The sequence below is a fragment of the Neodiprion virginianus genome, chromosome 6 (genome assembly GCF_021901495.1).
Source record: "Neodiprion virginianus isolate iyNeoVirg1 chromosome 6, iyNeoVirg1.1, whole genome shotgun sequence".
In the NCBI taxonomy this organism is placed as follows: domain Eukaryota; kingdom Metazoa; phylum Arthropoda; class Insecta; order Hymenoptera; family Diprionidae; genus Neodiprion; species Neodiprion virginianus.
This window is the reverse complement of record NC_060882.1, coordinates 25,580,858-25,587,028: the sequence shown is the minus strand read 5'-3', so window position 1 is coordinate 25,587,028 and position 6,171 is coordinate 25,580,858.

Here is a 6,171-nt window from a genome sequence, read left to right as displayed (position 1 = left end):
ACCGATTCCCTCGTCCTCTCAGGTTTTCTCTTCCCCGCTTAGCTGTCTGATCGCCTTGCGATCAAAAAATCTACAAAAAGGTATCCAACTCCTGCGTCGCCCTTTTTCTCGAGAGTGATTACGGGCCGATGAGTTCCACGGCAAGAAGGCGAGTTTGGTTTAAGAAAAGGGCTCGAATCGGACGGTACCGTGGATTCCAGCGCAGGATTAAATGGTTCTACTACACGCGGCTGCTGCAGGACCATAAGCAACTCGAAGACCGTCCCTTTTCCAGATTCAACTGCGCGCGGCGTGTTCTATGAGAGAAATGATCGATACTTCCCCGCATCGGATCGAGGAGAGAAAATCAGGGCCTGCCAAACTCTCCGACAAGTCTCTCGATCCGTTTCATCCCGATTAGATTTCTCGTCTTTGTACGATCTCGCAGCGGTTTGTTAATTCGGTCCGACGACGAAGAGCGAAGAACGCTGTAAGCCTGCGGGTCGTCGGCAAAGCTCTACGCAAGGATCGAGACGCACCGAGGGGCGTGGGTGAAGGTTGTCGGGCCGTTTAAAACGTCTCGGAGGGCACCGACCCCTGAACTCGCTGACTAGGAGCTGCTCCCTCAGGGCGTGCAGAATCCTGAATGAGAAACAGCGCGCCGGCAGCGTCTTGGTATTTTCGTTTTAGCCTCGGTCTCACTTTTCTTTTTTCCAAAGTCTCGCCTCACGCGATCTGACGACTCGGTTGTTGACTCGACTCTTGGAACGTTGTTTGAAATTTCTTGTAATAATCGCGAGTAAGAATAGCGTCTAATCAGCATTCCAAAACAAACGTCGATTTTCGGCTGTTTTTGTTAATCGCACGATTATATCAGGCAAAAGTAATCGATGCATTTGAACACTTTCGAGTCGAGAATCGTTGTTAAGCTTCGAAAGCCTCAGACGAGATCAGAGATTCGTATCGAGACTGCAAAAACAAAAAACAAAACGAAAAAAAAAAGAAATATCCAAGGTAAGGTTGAATTAAAAGTTTCTTTTTAGACATAATGGAGAAGACCGAATACAAACGCGTCTATAAGTATCATATTTGTGATTTGCAGTTTGGTAATAGCTTGCGCTTTTAACCCCGCGTGAAAATGGGGCGACGAGAAAAATTTATCTTCATAATAATTTTCCTTAGCATCTCGGTGATTTACGCTGTTTTAAGAAACGAGCGAGGGGATGAGAACAAAAAAATGGGGCGCTTAAAATTATCCCCGGAAAAACCTGTGCCGCATTAGTTACGAAAATGAGGTTCTCTAGGCGGACAACGGCTACGTGTACATCTTTTCTTATTTTCATTTCCTTAACGGCCGAAGTGACAAAGGCTAGCAAGCCCTTTATACCGGCGACCAAATCCGTTCAAATTAACCATTTGCTCCCTCGAAATTCTTGAACTCGTTTCTCTCCTTTCCCGCACGCCATTAGTCACTGACTGAACGTAGAGCAGAAAGAAAAGGGAGAAGGCGAAGTACCGGGGATGGAAAAAAGGAGAAACAATAGGTGCGGCAGGTGATTCTGAAAAGACGCGTCGCCTCGGCTAACGTCGACGGTGATTTCCACTCGACCTTCCCCTGCAAGGTTTAACGATCAATTTCTTTTCCGCTGATCGTCTTCGACCCTCTTGCTTCGCCCATGTGCGAAGTAACGAGCTCGGTACCGTTTGTAATTAACTTTTTATTTGTTTGTTTCGTTTTACGAATTGTCCAGCCTCGCAAGTTGCGAAACTTCCCGGTAATTCGTGAAACGATGCGTATTATTACATTTGTCTCTAGGAAAATGGGGTCAGAATCTCTTTACAGTACTATTATCATCGCTACTTTCGCTCGCTTTTTTCCAATTCGGTTTAAGTTCGAGATTGCATTTTTGTTTTATTCATTCAATCCTTGACGAGTGCAAGAACTGCAAATTAAGCTATTGCATTAGGATCCTTCGCAGCTTGACTTGAGGGTGAAAAACGGCGACCCCCAAATTCGATGAAGTACCAACCGACCGATTTCTCGCTCAGATCTCTTCCACTGTACAGTGAAGTAAAAAACTTTACAAAAATTCCGCGAAACAACAACGGCCTAATGATCAAACTTTCCGTCCTGGTATAATTACGTGGATGAAAAGAACTACCGCTCGCTTTGTTGTGTCGTAGAGAAAATAAAAAAAGAAAGAAAAAAAAAAAGAAACACGCCGCTAATTGATGAGGAGAAATTCTTACCCTGATGAGAAAACTTTACAGTCTGGTCTTTGAAGCGTTCTAAAAGAATTTTCAAAATCAGTGCCAAAATTATCTATAATTTTTAAAATCTTGGATAAGAAATTTTCGTTTATTTCGGATGAAGAGGAATTGCGCGACGTACTTTGAAAAGTTTCACAAGAATCGTGTTCAAATCGTAGTCGAGTTATTCCGTTACTTTCGGGTTTTTACTGGAAAAACTAGAATTTAAACATTTTCCCCACAAAACTAGGTATATACAATTTGATTCGAGACGATTGATTGAAATATTCCGTACGTTAGATTTTCATCGATATTCGTCAATTTCCGAACAGACACACGAGACCTCGTTTAAATCAGCCATCTACCATAAAGCTCGTAATTCTGCAGGATATCGCGGAAGGAATCGGCAAATGACGCAAGAAGTTCGACAAATCTACGCGTATTAAAAGAAAGAAAATAAAAACCATATTAAAAATTCCGCAGTTGCACAATTATCTGTATAATATTTCGGCACGAAAGTATCCCTCGGTCATTTCAATCCTCGGAACTTGGGTAGAGGATGATTTAATTTACCGGTGACGAAAGATCCGCGCTCCGCGGACGATTACTGCAGGGCAAACAAGACGCTCGTAACCGAATTGCGGGGAAGTTGATGTACGCCCTGAGGATGTCTCGATTGAGCAACGCGGTCTAACCAACCCCCAACCCCCTCCGGGTAAACTCTGCACCCCGAGTCTGTTCGTGTACGAGTTACGCCGCTCCCAGATCGATGTCCGTTTCTCCGGCCTCCCTCTTCCTCTCGCTCTCTCTCGCTCCCCCTCTCTCGCCCTCACCCCCTCACCACTGGGTTCCGCGATGCGGGCGTAACGCGTTACGATAGTTACGCTTTACGGCTTGCACTTTATACCGCGTGAGTTCTGCGTGCGGATGACACTCCCCAGTGTTGTCGGGGTCGATCGGGTTACCGACCGCCTCTGATCTCTGCCGCCTACGTTTCGTCGTTTCCACGCCACTCCATCCGCTATAATTTCATCCCTTACACCTCGCGTTGGATTCCCTTATCCTGCTGCGAGGGATTAAGGGTAATTTTCGACGGCTCCTGGTGAACCCGGCTCGTTATACTTGACGAGCATTTCTTTGTTCCTCTTCTTGCCGGCGTCTCGAACCCTCGAGATTCAAAATGGCTGCGTAAGAGCCGAGAGTCGGGATCGCTATTTACATGCCTTAGAAACATTTCAAACGATAGTTGAATACGTAATGTTGTTCGATTCCCGTACGGTTCGATGAAAACTTGCCCGAGTGTGACGGTCTAACAATAAGCGGTGCCGAGAACAGAAATTTATTAATTCAACGTGTACGCGCGAGTCAGGAACTAAAGTTAGAAATCGTAAATCTCGTCATAATTTTGCACGGTATAATCGGCCGAAACCGCGCGCGAAGACTTGCGAGTTATGTTGTTTCTGCCCGCGGAATCACAATGACTTTTTATACCTAACGGAGTCGAAGTTTTGATTGCCACTTGTATTTCATCCCGCGCCGCAAAGTTTGTCTTCTTAAACAATCAATTTCTCGCTAGAGTAAAGGCCGTAGATAGTTGACTGCTCGTTCCGATAGAGGATCATCCACTTATACGGCGATCCTCCCTCTTTCGGATAACGCGTTGTTGTCTTTACATTTTCCTACATCCTTTCACAAACCCGCGGCGTCTCAGCGACCGTCTCGAACCGTTCGCAGATTAAAAGGGTTTCGCGGTAAGCCGCTGTCCTCCGAGATCTCGAATCGCAGATATCGTTTCATTCTCGGCGAAGGATTTCATCCGAAAAAGAAGTTGATCCAACTTCGGCGTCTCAAAGCTCCCAAGGATCAACTTCGAGATCCACGAAAGACACGCTCTCTCTTTCTCTCTTCCTTTTTCTCTCTACGACAGTGGAATAATTTTACTCGCGACCAGCTCGAGACGTAGAATATATCTACCGTGATTAAAAGTGCAGTTTCCGCACAGCACCGTGACTATAAACTTTCGCGATATTTCATTTTAATTACTTCCTTTTCTTTTCAATCACAGTCAAAGTTACCGACAGTTTCACCCCTCTTTCAGAGATCCGAACCTAGCAGGTTTGCCGTCGATTTTTTCCTCCACCCTTATTGTCTTCGAGACGTGCCTGTCCGTAAACAATTATTGTTTCCTTGTTTTTCCTTATCGTTTGTCAAACCACAGGCTCAGAACGATCACTTACAACGAAATCAGCGAAGTACTTAAAAAAAAAAAAAAGAAACATGGATTTGCAGGCTCCACAGTCCTAAGACTCGTGGCAACCCGTAGCCGCCGTTATCCTGCAGGGATCCCAGGATATTCCCTATTTCTTGGAGAGGCGCAAGTGTATTGGTAGGCACACAGGACGATAGCATCAGCCGACGGCTAGCATATTTCCACCACCCCCGCAAGCCGTATAAATTTACTCTCTCGGTCTTCGGCCCCACCCTCGCAAAACGCACGCGATCCCCGCTCTCCGCTTCTGCTCATTGCTGCCGTGCCTCGTCCGAGTCGCGAGGCCCGCGGCGCACCCAGAAAACCATCCCTTACATCCGTCTGGAAGTTGGGAGTTGGAAAGGAGAGAAATGAAATAAAATAAATACGCGGAACAGAATACACGCGGAAAAAGAAACGAGAAAAGGGTACGTGCCGAATGATCCTTGGTCACGCCAGTTCTCCAGATACACCGAAAGCCCGCGGTGAAATATCGTAGGTACTCCGATACGTATTATCATCCTTTTATGAGATCGCCCGACGCGTTATGCGACGCTCGACCGGCTTTACTCGTCCGATTACCTTACACACGGTAGTTTGTCATCCAATGCCGAGGTTCACTTTTACCTTTCTTCGTACTTTTTTCCATCTTGAGAACATGCTTCGTTCGATCGTTTCTTTGCGTTTTCCTTCGTACTTTTACACCCTGAATTTTCGAGAAGCTTTGTTCAAGTCCCATTGAAACGAAGCCACGATTAAAATTGCAAGCACACCTCCTTGGACCGATAATCTGATACGAAACCTTTCGAACTCTCACGGTTCCCAACTGTAACGGAACGGCGAATACGTGAAACGTGGAGAAATCCATCTCTCTGCGTTTCTTTCGACTGCAAGGAATCCTGGTTAACAATTACTAGTAAAAGCATAAAAAATTCTTTCATCCATCCGTCGGTTTTCTCAAACTTTTGATAAATTCGAGCAAATCTTCCATCACGTGGGCGAGTCTGGCTGATGCCTTCATCCAGGTTATACTTGTGTATAAGGGATGAAAGTAGGACGCGCCTGTGTGGGCAGCACGCACATTATTAAGAGCGTTGAGGGAGTAGTCGGGAGGCAACAGGCTGCGAGTCCTTGTTGCAGCAGGACCCCTGACGCGAAGATTCTCGCTTCGGTTATTCGATGCGGATTCTAAGTAGCGCCGTTGTCCTGGGAGGGGCTGGTTATGGTTCCCGGGGTGGTCGCCCCTCCTGATTTACCACGGTTTTATCGGCAAAGATAAACCATTTACGACAAGGAGGACTCGATGCGAGGATACGCGCAGCTCTTCGACTTTGGGCTCTCAAACCTCCCCGACATTTCGATTTCTTCCGGATGTAAAGCAGGCGTCCCTGCCGTATATCGGCCAGAGTGAAAGGTGGAGAACGTCGCGAGATGTATAAATTTAACCCCCTCGTGTACAGACACGGGATGCAACCGGGACACAGACGTATACATGTACGTATCACGTGACGTCAGGGTTAAGGATCGATTGTTTTGTCCCGAAAAACGGGGTTCGTCGGTCCGCGCGGTGGCAAATCGAGGAAGGAGGTATCCTGCGGGACTCGGGGGATGCGAGAGTGGCGAGGCGAGGGTCACCGCGAAGATATCGCGGAGAGGGGTGGGGCGGGAAGGTGTCGATAATAAAATGTCGACTC